The sequence below is a fragment of the Ursus maritimus genome, unplaced genomic scaffold, assembly GCF_017311325.1.
Source record: "Ursus maritimus isolate PB19 unplaced genomic scaffold, ASM1731132v1 scaffold_14, whole genome shotgun sequence".
Classification (NCBI taxonomy): domain Eukaryota; kingdom Metazoa; phylum Chordata; class Mammalia; order Carnivora; family Ursidae; genus Ursus; species Ursus maritimus.
In genome coordinates, this window is record NW_024423786.1 from 30,796,862 (window position 1) to 30,819,125 (window position 22,264).

Genomic DNA, 22,264 nt, shown 5'->3' on the forward strand with positions numbered 1-22,264 from the left:
TTAGCTAAAGGTCAAACAAAATTCTCTGGAAACCTTAGGGGTTGCTTAAAGGTGAAAGAGAAAGTTGAAATGAAAATGGACTTAATCCCTGGTTTATGAACCAAGCAGCACAGCTAAGCAAGCTGAGGGATGCTTTCAGCTCATAAATGCATCTTGACTTATCTTTCTGAAATGCCTCATCCTTTCTGTCAAGCACCATGGCCTTTCTGGCTTGTTAATCATATGCCCAGAAATGCTTTTATTTTCCAAGGATGCCCATACATTTTGAAGACCTTTGGCTATGTGTGTGTGACCCACGGAAGGGGCGATGCTACAAACCACTCTAGGTCAGGCTCTGCTCACCACCCAGAGAATGGGGCCCAGCAAATGCCTTGAAGATCCTGTGTCTTTACCTGGAAAGTAGAAATTGGCTTAACTAACATCAAAACATCCATTCAGTATAGAAAGAACTTTTTAGAGCAAGGGATCTGTATTCTGTTATACAAAGAATTATCTTTATATCGTATCATAGAGACCGAGTGTAGAAAATAGTAATCTATGTTCTGATCCTCTGTGAAGCTCTCAGAGTAGAATTTGTTGCAATCTTGAAGTGGCTCTGAACCGCCTCGGGTTAAAGCTAAGAAGGCAAAGAAGAGAGGAAGATGGAACCTGTGTCTTTCCTTATTCCTTCCTGTAAATAGAGAAAGAACCAGACACATTGGGTCCAAATCCTGATTGTGATGCATTTTGTCCCTAGGATGGATCCCTGTAACCCACTCAATCTCTATTTCTTCATCTGTAACAGGACAAGCAATAATAATCCCTGCAGTTGTCATCTACTGAACACTTACATATCAGATCATAGGCTGGGTAAAGTCCTTAAACATATATATTATATATATGGTCCATCTCGGTGAATTCCCACCGTAGCGTTTGTGTGAGTGATGGTATCTCCACTGGAGGCAATAAGAGGGTCTATGAAATATTGGTCGAAAAATCCCAACTTTGCAGGGATGCTGGGACATTCAGTGACATGGCAGGTAAAAGCCACAGCACAGCCTGCCTGCTGCCTAAGAGTATTTCCACGGAAGTCAATTTTATTCCTCTTTCTATAGAGATGGGCAGCATGTGTCCCTGTGACCATGCATTTCAGAATTCTTGTACTCTGATGGGATGGGAGTTCCCCCATCTTTGTTTACTCCTCACATATTTATTTGAACACTGCTCAGTTCTGGGAGCACAGTAAGCAACTGAACAGATGTGTTATGTGCTGGCTGAGTTGAGGGTCACAGGCCCCATGTGCACCCCAGGTCCAGCTGGAACAGAAGTAGAGGAAAAGAATTAGGGAGGTGGCCCTCTTGGGAGAGGCATGCTGACTTGAGGCTTTCTTGGAATTGAAGCGAGGTTGACTCAGTCTGCCCAGTTCAGTATATCGAGGCTCTCTATTGCTCTGTATTCGTGTTAATGTTATTTGGGCAGTCTAGTCAGTTTCTATCCAGAAGAAAGTGGTGTTCTGAAAAAAGGATGTTTTCCCGAAGTGAAGCCACCATACACACTCTCTGTGCCTTCCTCCTGTAACTGAAGACTTATTTATGTTAACGGTAATGGAGCCGATGCAGTGCACAGGTATAAATCAGCTCAGCTCAGTAGCCTAATTGAAGGCTCCCTGGAAACCAGGCAGACAACCACCACAAAGCCAACCTGTGGAGCTAGCCCAGAAATGGCTTATGTACCTGAAGGTTTGATTCTCTTGTCTCCAGCTTCCTGGAGCCTGGCTGTTGGTATCTGTCCAGAACAAGCATCCCTCTTCCCTTAACAATATTTACTTTTCTGATCACAGCTGTCGTTTCCAAAAGCACCCCAGAGCAAGAATAGCACACAATGATGCCATCTTCTTTCTAGGAATCCTTTCTTATGTCCAAGCTAATGAGCCAACAACTAAATGGCAAATGCTTTGTGAAGACCTGCAAATTTGGACAGAGCTTTCCTCCCTGACTGAAGTCATCATGATGCCAAGCTATCAGCTGAACCTGGCATCTGCATAACTAAGCAGTAGTCCCCATCCTCCTCCTTTCCAACAGTGGTGTGATGCTGGGGCTCCTGTCCTGTCCCCATGGTCAAGCCCACCATCTCCTTAGCCATTTTCAGTTATTCTACGTCAAGTTAAGTATATTCAACTCCATATAATTGTGAGGTTTCTTACAAGAGCTGGTTGATTAGTGGACTGAAACAGACGAAGGGGCTGTAAGGTAAATACTAAACCTAGATGTTTCTACAAGAGACCCTGATTATTCCAAAGCCTACTTTTCTGCGTGACAGGCCTAAAGGACTTTGTACAAAAGAAGAGCCAGTCCCAGGGTTTCTCAAATTTGAGCCCACGTGCTAAATCAGACCTACTGCTTGCTTTTGCAAACAAAGTTTCATTTGAACATAGCCATGATTTCATGTTGTCTGTATGCTTTTGCACTACAACAGCAGAGTTGAATATTTGTGACACAAATTGTAGACCTGCAGAGCCTAAAATATTTACTATCTGGCCCTTTACATTAAAAAAAAAAAAATTGCTTCCCCCTGCCCTATCCTAAAATGGGGCGGGAGGGTTTAAACAACATGCCACAACACCAGCGCTCTGAGCACAGGGTCCATGGTGGTCTGTTCTCATGTGTAGCCCCAGGATCTCATGGGTGACAGTCACTCAACAAAGGAAAGGTGTTAGACTTCTTCCCACTCTCTAGAAGTTCCCTTCATGTTGGTTCTTTATCTGCCCTCCACCCCCACTGATTGTAGGAGTCTCAGAAGCATCATCTGTCTTCAATTTGCATTTTGTTAGCTTATAGCCACATGGTGTTCTTTATTAAACAAAAGCTCTGGATGCCCCCTTAAAGTTCTGGGCCCTGGGGGATATTGTGATGAACAAGCCAGATCACACCCCGGTCTTCAAAGAGATGACTCCTGTGGGAAAGACAGACAAAAACAAGTAAACACACAAATATGCATCATCCCAGATAGTGAGAGGAAAGAAAATAGGGTAATATGATAAAGGTATTTGTGCTGGAGCAAGTTAATTTGGCTAGAGGTATCTAAGTCTTCGCCAAGGAGAGAACACTGCAGCTGATAACTAAAGGATAAAGGCAAGTCTGGGGAAACCTAGGGACAGAGAGTTTTCTAAGCAGAGTAAATCATGATGGCAAAAGCCATGGGTCTAAGGTGAGCTTGGCATGCTCAGGAAATAGAAAGAAGCCCTGTGTGTCTGGAGCATTGGTGAATAGGCAGAGAGGCAGGCAGTAGCCTGGAGGTCTTGTAGACCTAGTATGAGATTAAAGCTGTAGGGTCTTAGAGAAGGAAATGCCATGATCTGAGTTGTGCAAGGATCCCTGTGGCCGGGTTGAAAGAAGGTGAAGGTGCAAGCAAGGGGACCAGTTAGGTTATCACAGTGCTTTATGATAGATCATGGTATAGTGGAGGTGAAGAGAAGTGGGCCAACTTTGGCAGAATGACTTCGAAATCCAGCAGGTTGATTTTGTTGATGGAGTGGACTATGAGAGCTCAGAGACTGAGAATTCCTAGTATATGGCTTGAGTAACCAGCTGGATGATGAGTGATATTTAATGGAAAGACTGACACAGGATGCGGAAGCTAGAAGTCAGGGATTCTCCTTTGGTTATAAGAAATATGAGGTTTTTGCTGCACATGCAAGAACAATCGTCAGGGAACCTGGTGAATACAGGGTTGGAGCTCATTAGAGAGTTCCAGGCTAGAAACAAATTTGGGAGCCATGGAGATGATATTTAAACTCATGGCCCTGAAAGAGATCACCTGGGTGGGAAGGGAGTAACGTACATTGCTGAGAACCATGGTCAGGTCCATGTTTCCAGGTTGGGTATGAGAAAGTGGGAAAACTATCCAGACAGAGGGTGTGACAAATGCAATGGGCCTGATGTGGACTGCACCTGGTGTACTTGGAGAGCATGGCTGGGGCACAGTAAGCATGGGACAGGCGAGAGCAAGATGAGGTGGGGGGTGCTTAGATTTTATTCCATGTGTGATGGAAGGACAAGGGCCAAAGAGTGCCAGTTACAGGGCTTTAGAATCTGAGCTCTAGAGGAATGTTGCCTGAAATTGTCTATCGGTTTTGCTACTTGCTGGGACAGGTAACCTCTTTGCGCTGCTGTTTTCTCCCCTGTAATATAGGGAGGATACTAGGACCTGCCACACTGGGCTGTTTTGAAGATTAAATGATACAAAATGTATGAAATGTGCTTAGATCAGGGCTGAGCATACAGTAAGTGCTCAGTAAATGTCAGCTCTGATTATTACTGGAGAGACTCACAGGATCTGATGGACTTCTCAGGGATGCTGGACCGTAGAGGCTCAAGCGTAGAAACAAGGGGACGTTTAGGAGGTGACTGTGATCATCCAGGGGGAGAGACGGGCCTTTCTTCAAATCCTGTGGAGTCCCATCTCTGTCCTTGACTTGGCCCTAAGAGACCACCACCATTTCTGCCTCATTCTCTGTCAGAGCCCATCATACCCTCATTTTGCACCTAACCTGTGAAATGTGCTGTTATTCTCTCACATCTCTGTGACGGAGGCATGAGTTCCTCAAGAAAAGTCTTTAGCCTGTCTTTAGCCCTGCCCTCCCATCCCTATCAGCCTGTGATGGCGATAACGTGTAGCCACCAGCCCCAAGGAAGAGAAAAACAGTAGTCTGCGTCAGCATGTAGCATCGGGGACCTGTGCAAACCACAGCACATTTCCCAGGACAGGTCCAGGTTGTAGAAGGGAAGGAGCAGAAACGCTGCGGGACTCCAGCCGGGGGGCCTTGATAAAAGCAGCCCGGAGGCAGGCTCACTCCCTGAGCGGGGCAGGGGGTGGGGTGCTTCCAGCCCACGTGCTGGGATGGCGCCTCAGCAGGCATCGAGTTTTCAGGCTCATTTACATCTTGCGAGTATGTGCAAAGAGCTGGACAGGCAATTCAAATTCATTTTCCGAGGTCACAGCGCCCAACTTGGGCTGTGTTAGCTCCCAGAACCATTAATGGGGTAATGTGTTCTCTCGCTGTGAGTGGGAATCAGAACGACTTTAATGGGGCTTCATTAGATCCATCTGTCCATCCATCACATCTTCTCCATCCCTCACCACTTGACTTGAAAAACGGGAACACCCCTAACTAATTAGATTTATCCTAATCTCCTTTCTGCCTCGTCAATCCTCTCATAGGCCATCTGTGGGTTTAGAGTTCAGACCCTTAAGAATTATGCTAATCAGTCTTTTTCTAATTTGAAATGTTCATCTGATGGCCACAATTTGAAATTTCTTGCTGTGACAAATGGGAACCCCGTTGTAAGGTTTTGTGCTAATTTTAAACACCCTCATCTTCTGAACTACCACATAATGGACCATTTGTAAGAAAATAGTGAAGAACACACAATCTTGGAGCCGGACAGTGAGTAAGAAAACCAGAGTTGGCGAGGGGAGAATTTTAATTGTGTGTGTGTGTGTGTGTGTGTGTGTGTGTGTGTGTGTTTCATATGAGTAGGAGATGATTTGCTTTCATTTGTCGACTCAAAAGGAAGGTGCCCGAGCTATTGAATGTGGGGACAGATTGCTCATTTGGGTGGTGCAGCCCCTGGTGTGTAAAATACAGGGGAGAATGAATTCATGGAGATAGGTGCCCAGAGGGAGAGGGTTGGGGAGTAGATTTCCCGACCCCCTGCATCTGCTAGAGTCTGTGGCCTGGTCCCTAGAGGCCGGTGCGGAATGTTAAGCAGATTTCTGTGCAGAGAGGTCACCCCAGCATTGCAGTGGTTTGAACCTGGCAGGAGAAAGGGCACTTCCTGACACAGCCCAGCGACATTTCCCGCAGAACCGAAATGCCCCCAGGCCCTTAGCGGGGTGACTACAAATCATCAGCTCTGGTAGTAGGGGGCCCAAACAGAGGGCTCCATGGAAGGACTGATACCACATTAATTACTTTGTTGAACAGCAGAGAGCCTTAACCGGGAATGACAGCCCATGGGGCACCTCCCCAGCTGAAACGTGCCCAGGAATCTCTTGGGCGTTCTTGGATCTTGTTAAGATAGTTTTTAATTCAACAGGCCTGGGATGGAGCTTAAGAATCCGCATTTCTAGCAAGCTCCTAGGTGACAATGACACTGCTGGTCTAGAGACCGCACTTGGTGTGGCAGGAGAGGGTAAGAGTTTGGGGAACAGAAAGAACCAAGTTCCAGTCCTGGCCATTTACTGGTCAGGCAGCCTTAGGCAAAGTACTTTCCTCTGTACCTCTTTCATTCGACTGATATTTACTCAATTTCCACTGTTCGCCAGAAGCTGTGCTCAGTGAAATAGTGGGATGAAGATAGAAAATACCCCTGCTTCCCCAGGGTTTTTAATCTGGTGTGGCGACGCATAAGAAAGAACATAACAAAGCAAAAATGTGTAATTATAGCCTGTGATCATTGCTAGCCGTGATAGTGAAGATGATTAATGTTTACTGAGAACCTAGTGGGTACAAAGCCTTAAAGAAGTTCACATACATCGACTGATCGAATCTTTATAACTGCTCTGTAGGATAGCTGCTCCCATCCCTGTTTTCAGATGCAGACACTGAGGCACAGGCATGAAGTATCTTGCCCAAACTCAGGTACTGGAAGGTGGTAGTGACCTGATCTGGGGGCCAGGCAGTCCACCTCTGGAACCAATGCTCTTGATGATGGTCCTGTCAAGGGCCAGGTAGTAAATATTTCAGGCTCTGCCAGCCATTCGGTTTTTGTTGCACCTACCTGATTCTGCCCTTGGAGCACGGATATTGTCATGGACAATGCATGAGGAGTGAGAGCAGCCGTGTCCTGATGGAAGTGCATGTGCCGGGCTGGCACAGGGCCTGATTCAACCCGTCCACTCTAGTTTGCCGATACCAGACCCTGATCATTATCCTCAGTGAGCTTCTCACATTTTAAAGCAGCCCCATGCAATATAAATACAATGTGAGTTACACATGTAATATAAAGCCTTAGTCAGGTTTAAAAAAAAAAAAGATAAAATTTTAATATATTTTATTGAACCTAAAATATGCAAAATATTATTTCCACAGGTAGCCAGTATAAAATAATTATTGAGATGTTTCATGTTCTTTTTTGCACTAAGTCGTCCAAAGCTGGTATGTATTTTACACGTGTAGTGGATCTCAGCTCAGACTATCCATGTTTCGAGTGCCCGGGGGGCGGCCTGGGGCTAGTGGCAACTGTGCTGGACAGGGCAGTAGTAACGTGCCCAAGCCTCATCCAGGCTGGAGCCTACGATTCTGTATCTATAAGAACCCCCAGATGCTATTGGTCAGCCGTGCACACTTGGGGTAGGAAGGCTGCCGACTGCCAGCCTCTGAAGGAAATGCACTGGGATGGACCTGAGGGGGCAGGTGGTGCACGGGAGGCCCCAAAGGCTCTTTAAAGAGGTCACATTCAAGTTGAAATGCAGAGGACGAGCAGGATGGAGAAGAGCACTGGGAGAAGATGCTCTACTGTGCTAGCTGTTTTAGCTTAAGTGCATACCGTGGAGCTTGGTATGGTATCTTGGGTATTTGCTCTAATGTAAAGGCAGGCAGATAGACAGCCTTTGGGAGCCCCTGCCTGCCGTTCTTCCCACAGCCTGGACTCGTACCCCTTCAGTGCTCCCACAGTTGCCCAGATGTCCCTCATTGCAGCACTGTCCATGCCTTCTGTGGGTGCCGGATTGTTTTCTGGGTGGCCCACCAGAGTTGTGAGTTCTGAGAGGGCAGGCTTGGGGCTTGGCCACTGCTCTGTCCCGAGCCTCTATGTCGCCTGTGGCCATTTGTCTGCTTGGCAATGAAGATTGGGCCTTGCAGAATATTTGGAATTCCATCTAAGGCCCATCTGGGCGTGCACTCCTTGAAAACTTTCCAGGTAGGACCTCTCCGACTAAAGATCAGAGGAGAGAAGTCTTTTGTCTGAGAGAGGAAAGAAAGGACTTCAAGTGGTGTGGCATGTGCTCAGAGGGCACAGGCAGGGGGGTCACAAGCTGAGTGGCCTGCAGGTGTGTTCACGGGGGTCGGCACAGTCCGTGTGAATCTGACAGATTTTAGAAGCGGGCCTTGGCTTGCCACTCCCTGGTATCCAACCCCAGGGTCCAACATGAGGCTGCTGCCTCCCTCCCTTGCTACCTGCCTCACCTCCACACAGGGCTGAAATCGCTGTTCCGGGTGCTGGGGGAGCCTAAGAGGAAAGGGCAGGTGCTCCTCTCTCACCGAAGAGTGACCTCACAGGTCAGGCTGGCTCTGCCAGAGAAGCTCAGGTCTGTTAATGTGGCTTGAGATGCCAACTGGTTGTGGTCCTAACACCGAGCTCTTCCGGTGGTCTTACTGTCGAGCCTCTCAAAATCCACCCCACCCAAGCTCTGCTACATTAATTGAGGGCCATCTTGCCTGTGGTAACAGCTTCAGACACGCGCATGGCATTGCCTAGTCTAGAGAGAGACACGCTGCACAGTGGTCAGGAGGGCGGGTCCGGGCCCGGCTGCTTGTGTTTGCATCCCAGCCCCGTGCCTGCTTATGCCAGTTCCCAGACCTCTCTGGACTCAGTTTCCTCCTGCGTTCAATGGAGATACGTAGTGCCACCCTCCTCCTAGGATAGTTGTGAGGATTAATGAAGACGGGTCGAGTGCATGAAACAGGGTCTGCCCGTGATATGCTCTTGCTGTTGCTATCAGAAATCGCTTGCACCTGTGTTACTGCATAGGTTCCTTCCAAAATCCTCCAGAAAAAGCAGGGCTAGTGGTGGTAGGATCTCCATTTAATAGTATAGGTGATCAAAGTGAGATTCAAGGAGGGGAAGGACCGTGGCTTGGAGGGAGTGCTAGCCCTCAAGTTGAGGCCTTCTAAAAATTCACGTAACATTGACTTTTACTTACTGGCTTAGGAGGCACTGATGTACCAGGCGAATAAAGGTGAACAAAGCCCAGTAGAGCTCCCCAGCAGTGGGGGAGACAAATGCATTACAGAAATACGAGCTAGGGATGGAGGAGAGGAATTTTCCTGCTCAAGGTGTGCAATGGCACACTATATGCTTTTGTAACATCATGACTTTGCTGGGGTCCTTGGAGATGGAAGTATCCTTTGTGGGTTTTTAAGCTGGGACCCACGATCCCCCCAGGGAAGTTTCACGTAAAGAGTATGTGTTTGTATGCAGACATTTTTTCCTAGGGAAAGGAGTCATAGCTTTGATCAGATTCTCAAAGGTCTTGACATGCCCCAGAATGGTGAGAATTCCTGTTCTAGAGGCACTTGGATGTAATTTGTGAAAATTGTCAATAACGAGTAGCCCATGTTTTAGGTATAAGCTTGTACACATACCGATAGATACCCACCACTGCTGGTCTAGAAGGAGAAAGGCAGTTCTCCTTAAGACTCTGCCTCAGTGTCTCTCCTACAGCCCTTTTGCATCGTTTTTCCATGTAGACATTACCAGTGATTTGCTGGTTGACCCTGAGCCAACTATTTCACTGCTCAGAGCCCCTATTTCTGGTCATGGGGGGGGGGCAGCTTCTAGTTTGCAGATTCTTGGGGGGAATTTGGATGGTTTAACTGTCTTACACACACCAGATGTAACAGGCCCTCGGTGCATGTAGGCTTCCTTCCTTTGCCTGGTGTCAAGCTTTCTGGTGGATCATTCCAGTAGACATTCTTAGGGAAGTGTTTTAATTTTTTTTTTTCCTTTGCATTCCTGTGCTTTCTGTCCTGGACCGAGGTTGCCTCTCTTCCCAAGAATCATTCTTATTCCATGTCTGTGGCCTTTACGGAGCAGGCTTGTTAACTTTTGCTCTTTCCATCCGTTACCACGTCTTAGGAAAACCTACCTGTCCTTTCCTCACTGGTTCTAGGGATTGAATAGAGTGGATATTTCATTTGTTGTTGCCCCCTATGCCTTATGTAACTGGCAGCTGATCTTTTGGCCTATTATTCTCTCATGTTAGAAGTGGGAAGAGCACAAAATTGCCCTGTTACCATCCCTAGAAGAAAAGGTACATTCTGTTTTGTTGCCCTCAGAAGCTAGGAAGCAGGGATTTCCAGTATGCATTTTTGTTTTAAATAAAAGCAGCTGTCTATAAACTTGGAAACATGTGCCACCTCAGTCTTACTCTTAATGAAGAAGCAGTAAAATGATCACAGCAAGTCAGCCACTTCTGGGATGTGTTGCATTGCTTCTCTCCCCATTCCTAGGCAGTAGCTGCGTGGCTGGGGTGCTGGTAGGGTCAAGGGCATGATCTTGGGAGTCAGAAAGGCCCCGTTGTGGACTCTGCCCTGCTGTGTGACAGCCATGGGGCCTTGGACGTACCGCATAGCTTTCCTGAGCCTCGGCGTCGCTAAGACGGGGAGTAGGGTCGTGCATACTGTACCCATTTGCTAGGGCTGCCATAGCAATGCAATACAAAGGGCGGCCTACACCCAGTTAAATGCCTGTGTTTTCTCACAATTCTGGAGGTTAGAGGTCTAAAATCAATGTGTCAGAATGGCTGGTCCCTTCTGAGGACCCCGAGGGAGAGTTTGTTTCATGACTCTCTCCTGGCTTGCGGGGGTGGGGGTGGGGTGTTGCGGCAATCTCTGGCATTTCCTGGTTTGTAGACCCATCATCCCAGTTTCTGCCTTCATGTTCACATGGCATTCTTTCTGTGTGCATGGCTGTGTCCAAACTTCCCCACGTATAAGGACACCACTTTTACTGCATGAGTGCCCACTCTAATGACTTTATTTCAGCTTGCTCCGTGAGGACCCAAGGTTACATTCTGAGCTACTGGGGGTTAGCTATTGAACATATCTTTTGGGGGGAAAGGGGGGTATAACTCAATCTGAAACACATACCTACTACATCAAGTTGCCAGATGATTAGATGAGATAATCTTCAAAAAGGGTTTAACTTAGTGCCTGGCACCTAACAAGCCCTCAGTACGTTGCTTATTATCTGTAAGGGAATTTATCATGCCCTAATTTCTCACCTACAAGTCTTAGAGGTTTTCAAGTTGTTTGCTTTTCCTTTTCTCTCATTTTTCATCAACTAGAGGGCAAGTAAATGTAAAGGGAAAAGGCAAAGCATAGATCAGTCGAAACATGGAAGGTTCTGCCATTTGACCACCAGAACAATTTATACTTTAATGTTTCCTTAGCCTGAGGTTATATTAGTAAAAAACAGATTTGTGTGTATAAAAATACACAGAAACCTATTTCAGTCCACTCTGCATTAATTATTTGAGAAGCTTGTCTTAAATAGCACAACGATTTTGTTTGAGGGAAAACTTTGAAACCTACATAATTATCAGGTGGCCATTTAAAAAAAAAAATCAAAACTAACCCACTGTCTGAGAAAACATGTTATTGGAATCAAATAAGCTGGCGGCATACTCTGCAAATTCCGTGTGTACTGCTATGGTATCTGAAACATAATTATCAAGCTTAAGTTAATTAGACTAATGCTCAGAAAATCTGGCCTGGCAGCTTGTGGTAAGTAATTATATATACTGATTAAAAATGTAATACGCAGCGAGCAGAGGCGATGGAAACTCCATTTGACACAGTGTGTGCATGTGTACAATTAAGAAGCCACGTAGAAGAATGCCCGCAATGAGAAGGAACATTGTAGAAACCGACGGGCATCATGCCAAGTCTTCTTCAAGATGTTCCCCTCACCCAGTGGGGAACGGGTGGCTTTCACCACAGGCTAGCTCAGGAAGGGGATGTGGCCACGGGTACTTGCTGACCACCCCGAGCATACTCCAGACCACAGCCTCTGCTCTACTGTGTTCGTTCCTTTTCTCTCAAGCTTCTCCTTCAAAGCATGATTAGGTGTCAGACAACAGAAGTCCACTTCCTTAATGATTTTCCAGGCTCTGAAGCTAGGAAATTGTCATTCATTCTGGGTCACAGAGAAGGGTAGGATGCTGCCCCCTGTGCAGGCATAAACATACCTTTCATTTGCCCTTCTGTTTGCTGTTTGGCTTTCTCTCATTATTTTTCAAAGAGGGAAGAAGAGCCCATTGGGGATCCATGAGTGAAGACCAAGGGCCCCCAACATTTGTCTATCTACTCAGGTTCATCATAAATTAATTTATTGTATCATAAAATTTTTTATTAAGTAAATACGGTTATATTTTAGATTGAAGGCTATCAAGAATTTTTTTTTTTTGTTCTGTATCATTCTTACAGTGTGTCTCTGTTCCCACATTAGTATTATAATATTTGGTTGGGAGAACATAATCAAACCCTTCTTTGAGGACTGAGGATGGCAATACCTGAGTCACCCTCCTGAGTATCTGTTATGGTTGGTTGATTTGAGCAAGAAGGTACTTAGCGAACACCTACTGTGTACCCAGCTCTGGTTTTGTAAGGTCTTCGCTAAGGTGTTACATTGAACCATGTGACGTTGTTTTGACGGTTAAGGGAAGATTGAATATTGCTAACAGACATGGTTTTGCCCTCATAGAACCTATAATTTAGTGGGTAAGATACTTACAACACAGTACCTGTTCTGAAACAGAACGCATGAAAGGGCCCCCTGGTCAAGCCTTAGGAGAGCAGGGGAAGAAATCTATTCCTTGAAGAGAATAGTATGTGCAGAGGACTGGTGGTAAAACGAGGCAGGTTGTTGAAAGAGCCACTCCTGTTCAACAGGGTAGGCACAGAGGCTGCAAAGGGTTGAGAGAGGGAGTGATATGGTAAATAAGGGCCTATCATGCCAAGAAGACCATGTCAAAGGCCAATAACTCAGGACCAGAGCATTTGCTAGCAAGGGTTGGGAGAAACTGCCCTGGGCCACTATCTGGAATTTAATTTATACTTTTTAAGTAAGAGAAGCCCCAATATATCGTCCTCCCACTGTGATATTCCACTTCAAATCCAGAATCAGGCCACTCCTATTAGATTTCATTGAGGCTCCTTGTTAGTAGAGAAACATGCCAAGGCTTTCAGTCTAAGACTGCAGAAAAGACTCCCACAACTCATTTCCCTGGATCTTTGTTTCCTTTTCTGTAAAATGGGGACAACAATATTATGCCTCTACCTACCCCAAAGTTGATTCAATGAGATTCTGAATGCAGAAGTGTTTTAATTTAGACACCTGAACTTAGTCCCCATTGTTAGCAGACTGGGATGCTGTTCTATGAGAGAGGGCATGCAGATTAGGGAGTGGGCTCTGAAGTCGCAGCACCCATGAGCGATAAGGTCACATCTCTGATTTTAACTTCCTCACCCGAAAATGGAGAAGATTGCACCAAGGCTATTCAATGAGGGTTAAATGCGATCGTCTCTGTACCAACACTTGGTACCTGGCACTTAGAGCATGCTCAATAAAAATCCATTAATAATAATATAATTATGCCATCATTATTCTTGGGCTCCCTTCCTTTGATGTTGTCACTTCCCTAGAGCAGAAGGTCCTGGCATTGGACCAAGAGCATCTTTCCTTTGGCCGGGGGTCCATTTTCCACAGAACAGTATTTGTTCCTTGTGATTTAACTGCCATTTGGCTGGAGGCTTAAGTCCTGAATCTGACTCCCCTTATAAATAGATGAGTCACCTCTCTACCCAAGGCCCAAAGAACTACTTGCAAAGAGAAAGAACAGTCAATCAATCAGCAGGGAGATGGGGGGTTGTTTTTTGTTTCTGTTTTGCTTCTGGAATGCCAAATATTTAGTATTTTTTAAATTTTTAAATTTTGGCATCCGGTAGACACAGTTGAGTAACCATGTAGGAACAGATCTTGGACTGATAACTTGGCTACTAGGCTTCAACCCAGCGTCAAAGAACTAGACCGTTATTGCCAAAATCAAAAACTAAAGAGGGAGAGGAGCAAAATAGCTTGGAAATTAATGCCTTTTTTCAACATCTTGTGTGTGTTTCCTACCCAAATAACAATCAGCTTGCTGCTTGTTGCCCCCGACGTGGGAAACATAAACAACATAGGGCTGCAAAGCCGTTCCAGTAACAGTCTTGGTCTGAGAATCAGCATGAAGAAAAGGACTAAGAGAGATAATGAAATGTAGAAAGCATGTGAAATTTATATTACCACTGCAGACATGTTTATTAAAATCCAGGCGAGTATTACTTTTGCTTCGGAAATAGGACATAAGAGGAAATTTATGGAGAGGAGAATGTTTGGATGACTATCTCACAGACATAAAGCTCTTAAGGCAGAGCAGTTTTAATTAAGAACAGCATCCTGTGTGAAGTGTTATACCCAAAATAGATCCTAGGGGGGATTCAGTGAAGGGATACATCAATTTCAGACATCTGGAATCCAATTAATAACTTCAGTGCTCTTACACAGCAAATGTTACTATGTTGTAATTCTTACGGAGGTTCTCCGAATGGGAGCTGGATTTCCATAGGGAGGGAAATGGCAGTCATCCTATGCTGTAAACTGCATGTTGCCCAAGGATGGCCATCTTTGTTTTTCATTCACGGCCTGCTCTGATGCAGTTATACTGAATGACTAATTGGGTATCTGCAAGCCCGTCACTCAGCACAGAAGTTAGGATTTTGATATCCTACACCTAACCATGTGATGAGCCCACACCCGCCCCCCGCCAGAGTTATCCATCACCCTGAATCTCACGGCCCCATTGCTTCACTTCTTTTTACATAGTTTTAGGCATCTCCGTGCATTTTTTAAAAGGATATATTTTTAAGTTGTTTTTTAACTTTATAAAAAAGCATCCTGCAGCATATTATCTTTTAGAAATTATTTTTTCCTTCATTATATGTTAAGATTTGTCCGTATGGGTTGTCTCTTCCAAACAATTCTTTCAATCACTGTGTAAGACTCCATTATGTGAATGTATCAATTTAGTCATCTACTTTCTGAAGAACATTGGTCACTTCCAGGTTTTTGCTGTTTTAATTAGAGCTGCTTTGAACATTCTCATATATGTGAGAAAATTTTCTCTCGGGTGTATAACTGGGTATAGTATTGGCAGGTCACAAGGTGGTGTGAATGTCAGCTTTAGGAGATCATGCCAAACCATTTTCCAAAGAGGGTGCTCCAAGATGCCCTCTCACCTGCACTGCCAGAGGGATCCCGAGGGTCCGTACTCTCTTTCGGCCACAGAATTGCCAGATTTAGGTGTAGCTCAGATTCATCGACATTGGAAAGTGATATTTGTATGTGAACTTGATCTCCTGCTGTGTGACCTCAGAGCTGAAGCTAAGATACATGCACAGAGGTTGGGGAAGGGAGAGTCAAACTTAGGCGAGGATAAGCCAGATGACTTCCTGGCACCGCTTGTCAGTCGGGGGCCCCTTGTCTCGGGGGGTTGGGGGGGTGGGTAAGATCTCAAGCCAGTGCATGAGTACCCCTTGGATGTCTGGACTGGAGAACTGTAAATATTGGTTTCAGACCCTGATTCTAGGAACAAGCATTTTTCAAATATTTGTTTCTGGGACTTTAAACAGATACCTGAAATTTTAAGAAACTACTTTAAAGCATTTTGATCTTTTATCCTTTAAAAAGCAGCCAAACTCCTTTAAACCCCTGAGCAGCACTGAGGTGAGATTAATTAAAAGATTAGGACTCTTAAAAGATTTTTATGGGTTTTTCATTCATGAAGTTATAACTCCCAACAATGACATTTTAAAATCAAGCCATATAGATAGATAGATAGATAGATTCAATTATATATACACACACACACTCATATACATACATATGAGTCAAGCCTGGATTTTTATATAAAGTATAAATGCCAGTCTTGGCCCTTTCTGTAGTGCCCCTCGAGCATCTCAGTAATAAATAAATGAGAGGTTAGATGCACAGTAGGAAGCTGGAAAAGGTGAAGACGGCATCTCTTTTCTAGCCTGATGCTTCGAAATAATCCCAAGCCTGGCATTGCATTTTAAGTGTTCACTGTGGTGAAGCTGTATGTGTGTATGTTTACAGTTGGCTTACATCTGTTTTCTGTGCTGATTTCTGGATTATGGTCACTTATAGGGTATATAAAATGAGCAGTTGAGCCTATAACAAGGAAATCTCGGTTTCTTTCAAGTATTCTGTTTTTTGTTGTTTTTTTTTTTTTTTTTAAGGCATTTGAAATCCTTTGTGACAAAGATCTGCTGTCACGCATGGTAAGCTTAGCGTTTCAGCAGCATCCAAGGCTTTATGTCTTCATTAAAAAAAGGTTTTTAAATGAACTAGAGAAAGGCATTCGGGAAAGGTTGGCTCCTAATTTATTTGTGCAACTCACACGGCCAGGCTTTGAAGGGCATTGGCACAGCTCCATCAGAAGTGAATGGGTTTGTGAATAACAGAGGGCATGTTACTTTCAATGGGTGTGTAGCAGCTTTGTGGGGTGTGGCTTCGTAACCAGAGGCAGAATGATTATCTTGTAAAAAGAAGAAATTCATGACCAAACCAGGGGAGTGGTGGGTACCCTTGGAATACAGATTTTATGTTCATAATTTTTCATCTGCCAACATGTGGGTCCCGCTGCCAGGCACCTGGCCAGATGGTTTGGGGTAGCCCTTTTAGCTCTGCCAAACATACGGTGAACGTTCAGGAAGCGGCTTGCGAGGTCAGCCTGTGTCCTTGCTGCTCCGTGGTGGTAACCACTTGTGCAAATAACTTGCCACTCACTTGCTTTTCTGTGGAAAATTCCCTATCAGGAGGGCCTGGTATTAAGGAGGAGTAGAGGTCCAGTAAGCAAAACTCAAGCCACAAAGTAGCACTGCCCTATCTCAGAGGCAAAGCTGAGCCCAGCTGTTCCAGCTAGCCTCTCCACTTCAGCTCATGGAGTCTAGACTTACTACATCTTCACTTAAGATTCTTGTGAGCCCAGCAAACATAGGTGCCCAACAAGGGCGATGTGACGAAATCTTCCAATCCCTTGTCTAGCACCTGTGCCTCTAGTACCAAAAGGAAGGGGACTGGTCCCCTCCCTCCTTGGGCACTTCCTCATTCTGCTCCCGTCCCTGGCCTTCAGCCAGGGCACAGACTATGCAGATACCTCTGTCCTTCCTCTGGGCCTGAGCACTTGCTGACCCCTCTCAGCCTCCTTGTCGCCTCCTCAGAGCAGTCTACCCTGCCTGCATTGGCTAATGTACTCGTTATTCCCTAGAATGGTAGCAACCAGTTTGATGACTTCCTAATTGTCTGCCTTTTCTCCTCAAATGCAAGCCTCCCAAGGGCACTAAACCTTGTCCAGTTTGCTCACCATTCCACAGTGTAAGACTCTGTGGTAGACACGTTACTATTATTTGTTGAATAATTGAATGAGTTCCGTAGACAAATGAGCTTCCAGTGCTTGGAGGACCTGGATTGGGCAACGCCGCCCCCCACCCCCAGACCTCCTTTGGTTTCTCCAGATGGGTTTTACCTCAAGGGCTTAGTTGAGGCTGCCTGCAACATTGTGTTGCACAGGACTCTGAAGCCATGTCTATGGTGGTGTGTTTCTCGTTGTGTGTTTGCTTACCGTCTTGCAGTGCAGACACTCCACTCTCCTCAAGGTGAGCTCTCTTGCCTGGGCTACGCTTCTAAAGATTCTGTAAGGGGCCTTTAGAAAAAGAAGCCATATTGTGTAGTAGGAGCAAATATGAAACAAAACGTTCAGGAGATTCAAAGAAACCAGAAATTGGCCCTTTGCCTTTTCTCTTTCCTCATTCTGAGTACCAAAGTTGACATCACTCGGGGAATAAAGGAGAACACTCTCGCTCAAACACCAATATCCAAGACACGGTGGGGGAAGGCTTACGGAACATGGCTGGCCAAGGAAATTGCTTTTTTTTTTTTTTTTTTTTTTAGGAAATTGCTTTTTGAATAAATGTTTCCTTTTCCGAAGTTTGCTCCATCATGAATCTCCCTTTCAGAAGGAGTTTCATTTCATTTCTCGGTGAGCATGTTTCTAGAAACAGGAGGCCTGAGGAAATCAAACTGGTAGAAATCTCTAGTCCCTGTTGCTTCACCAATTTCCTACCCATTAAAAAGCCAGTAAAGCTCTGATATGATGGAGCCTGGGGTGAGGTGTCAGGGAGCAGCGATTATTTACTGAGAACTGGCGTGAGGTGCAGTCGCCCCTCAGCGGAGGCTCCCCAGCCTGATCCCAGCTCGGAGGTGGAGCTCTGTTTGCAACTTCCGTTTTCTTCTCCGGGCTGCTCTATCACCTGTGCTCTCGAAAATGTTAACCACAGGAAAGTTGCCAAGAATTTACAGAATGGATCCAAGAGTGCACTAGGAGCCCGCAGATCATATTTCTGATCCAAACGACGACTGTTCCTCATTAGCCATGTGATGTCGGTGGAGTGATTCAAGTGTGTAGGAGACTCAGATGTTTCATCCAGGAAAGGGGGATGACGACCTTACACAGCCGCTAAGTTGGGAGGGAAAGCACCCTTGAGCAATGCTTCTTGAGAACAGACTCGGTGTCAGACCCAGTAAGGAGACACCGATGGCTGTTGCTGTCATTTGGTGATTTCTGTCATGCACATGAGAACTGGACAGAAGGCTTTCTACCAAATTAACTGTTGTTGAGGGCTTGTGATAATGGAAATACCAAGAACTGTTGGGTGAGCGCAACTGATTTCAATACCAAGTCCTGGTCATCACTACTGCCCTCATGGGATTTTCATCTGAAATTCCTAGCCCGACTGAGGCAGGCTCACTCTCATTCCTTAGGAACACGAGGCTCACTGTGGTAAGCTCTGAGGAAGATTGTAGCCCTGGGGTGTCCTAATAATAAGTAAGTCAGGTTTGTGTTTTACTCTAGACTAGTGATTCTTGAACATAGTGACTCCCATATATCAACACCCCCAGCAGCTCCTCAAGGTCCAGTTCCTGAGCCCTGTTCCTCGACTGCCCTGATGCCATGTTGTAAGAAAGTTCTAAATGGTGGCCAGCCAGGAGGCAGTATGGCAGATCCAGGAGGCCCCATCTGGGGTTACCTGTCTCAAATATACATTTCAGGTGAGCCTTACTGATGGTGCCCCTGACAGGAAGAGACTACCTTGTTGTTTTCATTGAAATCAACCACATAAGACCAGAAGCAGAAGTCTCCCTTTGCTGAGCGGCTCCTAACAAGCTTCTGATGGAAAATGACAAATTAACAATGTCTAACCCATTAAAGCAATTTTATGATAGCAGGCATGTACTCCCCCAAACCTGACTGCCCACCCTGGTTTGTACAGGTCTTATAGGGTGCCTGGGATACTCTGAAGACCATTCATAGTACAGGCAATTGAGTAATAGCTGGTCCAAATTGTGACGCTGGCAAAGTCTCGTTTGCTGCTTTGGCAATCGCCTTGACAATGTGATACTTTAATGTATAATTGGATAAGCAATTGGGTTCTGTTATAGTACAGTGGTTTGGCATAATTATTTTCCAGTGCTGTGATTTTCTAGTTAATAAATACTTTTGGGGGTTACAAATTCTTAAACATCAACACTCTATACTCCTTGAAAGTAGGATGCCATTAATTAATATAAGAGTTTATTTCAGCATTTTGGCCTCATTGGCAGCACTAAAAACAAAACAAAACAAACAAAAAAAAACTTTTGCTTTAACTCAAGCAAGTTAGGCTTAAGTCAAAGCTTGGGCAACTAATCAAATGATGAATGCCCTGATGATTACCTGGATTTCTCTCCATCAGAGCAATAAACTGGGCTTTGGAAACTTCACAGTGAATAAGGGGGAACCGGATGTCACTTGGTTGCACTTAGAGGTCTCACTGTGTGGCCATCAGTCCAGGGTTTCAGCTCATACAGAGAGTAAGAAGGGAGGCAGTTAACATATTTTTGCACAAAGAAATATTGGAAGAATCTCAGGTTTCTAAGAAAACACAAGTGGCTGCCTGAGGTTAGCAGCACAGACTTCTTCTTATTTTGCATCAAATGAAAGCAAGAGAGAATTTATTAGGACACCAAGAAAGGCCTAAGTGGGTGACCATCTGCTCAATAACCAGCACGCAGAGAAAGGGCCTTTGGTGTTTTGGGGAGGAAGCAGGTCTCAAAAGATGCTGGCGGAGTGTGTGTGACAGAGTGCGACGACATCCAGAATCGTGAAATATGACTCAAGTTGATCTAAATGGTCCAGGAAGGCTTCTTGGGGAGTTTGGGAAGCATGTGACTGAGGAGAGGCACATACTGGCAGGACAGGAGTGATTTTCATACCGGTTCAGAGCAGCTGTGAGCAGGGGAGCCAGCATCCATGTGTGCTCTACAAAGGGCTCAGAAGGAAGCTGTCAGAGAAAGGTCCACCCCCTCCAGGGAGGCACTGAGCCCCTGTCTCTAACTGCACACATTGCCACCAAGTCACCGACCACGCTGGTGTATGGAGCAGCCGAGCTCCCCTCCGTCCTAGCGGCCCCCCTCTCGTCCATGTGCATGCCTGCCCAGCTCTCATCATTTCTGGTCTGGCTGTTGCAGGAGCCAGAATCTCTCTCTAACTCATTCTACAGGCAGACCACTCTATGAAAAATTATTCTAAGCTTTTAACTTCCCTGCTTCCAACCCCTGAATGTCTTCTTTGCACCAAAAATAAAATCCACATTTCTCAGCCATCCCCACGGGCTGCAAATGGTCTACCACATCCCTTGCTTTCTAGTCACTCAACCAAGATTCCTTTTTCCTCAGTGCTCTGTACTTCCGCTCCCTTTGTGTGAAATACCCTTTCTCCCTCCTCTTTGCTTCAGGGATTTGTAGCCGTTGTTCACATCTCAGCTTAACCAGCATTTGTTGGGGAGGTCTTCCTCCCAAACCCCCTCCCCACCATGCTACCATCCCTACAGGTCACGATGCACTGGTTGTTCTTCAGAGGTCTTCTAATACTACATTATTTGACTTACAAGATCTGTTATAAAACAACAACAACTTCAAAAATTCTGACACCTTCTCCAGCTCAGCCCAATAGAAACAAGCACATCCCATTCTAGAACACCCACGCTTTAGCCTCACATTTTCAGTGACTTCCCTCCCCTCGGCGAAACTTCCCACCTCTGGACCATCTTTCGAGGTTAATGCCATGCTTAATGCTCTATTTCTGACACTATTTTACTTAATCTATTTTCTAAATCAACTCTTTACCTTAAATCAATTTACTTTAAAAGGAAATTTGAGACGACATCATAAATGGGAGATAACCCTCAAAATAAATGTGATCTAAACACAACAACCTTATTAAATTCTAGCTAGAGTCTGAGATGGCTCCTCTGTGTCTGTTAGAGGTCATGTTGGCACCATGTTAAGGACATGTTAGCACTGAGACTTTCTTTTTGCTTAATGAGAAGGACTGGAAGAAGACTGAAAATGGAATAACTTACAGTAGGATTCAGAGCTGTTTGTGGCTTTGAATCACAGACCAGAGGCCGTCTGCTGGGCCACTGAGATGCCTTCCCCATCTTTGTAAAGGCTTCACAAAATGGCAAGTAAATTCCAGTTCTCTTGACCACTCTGGTAGAGGGTCAGGCATACCCGTGTCAGGACTCTTGGGGAAAGAGGGATGCACGCAGTTGGTGAAGCCGGCCGTGGACTAAGCTGCAGGAGAGCTGGCCCACACATGTGTCTGCTGAAGCTGTTGCCATTGCCCAGGATAACCTTGTCCTTAAAATCCCATCACCATCTTTCAAGCCCAGTGCAAATCCTGATCTTGTAAAGTCAACCCAAGATGCCACCCTGGGAAGAATTACCCTTTCCCTCAGATATTCTGAAAGCATTATGATAGAACTTCTAGCCCAGCTCAGTCTTTAGATCAGACTGACTTGTAGTATATTACATATGTATAATTCGGTCTACCCTGTAAGGTGGTGAGGCCCCAGAAGGCAAAGATTTTTGGCTTATTCATCTTTACAGCTAGCACAAGACCTAGCACAGTGCTTGGGATGTATCATGTGTCCAACAAATGGTTGTTGGCTAAAATCAAAATAGAGGCTGTAGAGGCAGAGAATCAGATCTGAAAAAAAATTACGGATTTACTTCCCTATTCCTTGATATTATTTCCCTTTCAAGACTATATAAACACCTGTCTGAACAGAGCCATCAACCCATAAGAAATAGTTTAAGCTTTCTGCTCTTTATGTTGTTTTACAAAACGAGTAACAATGAAATATATTAATGTACTTTTTAACAACACCCAAGTTTATATGCAGCCACTTGCTTCTTTAAGGAGTGGTATCAAATTTTCTCCCCTTGCACCCCCACCCTTTGAAGACAATTTGGCATTTTACTATAGGTTAGTTCCAAATTCTGAAAAACAGTTAAATTATTGTGGATCATTCTTCCTACTGTATTCCATTACAGAGCTA

General features: G+C 45.2%; 1 protein-coding gene and 1 long non-coding RNA gene across 9 annotated transcripts in view; one reads left to right on the forward strand and one right to left on the reverse strand.

The window, feature by feature from the left end:
• FHIT (fragile histidine triad diadenosine triphosphatase) overlaps positions 1-22,264 on the forward strand; it is a 1,380,201-nt gene that overhangs the window by 1,328,604 nt on the left and 29,333 nt on the right. The window lies entirely within an intron of this gene.
• On the reverse strand, positions 564-20,833 carry LOC103674215. The gene is made up of 3 exons (XR_571579.2): positions 19,597-20,833; positions 17,446-17,526; positions 564-2,931 (listed from the first exon to the last, which is right to left on the reverse strand). It is a non-coding gene; the product is annotated as an uncharacterized LOC103674215 (long non-coding RNA).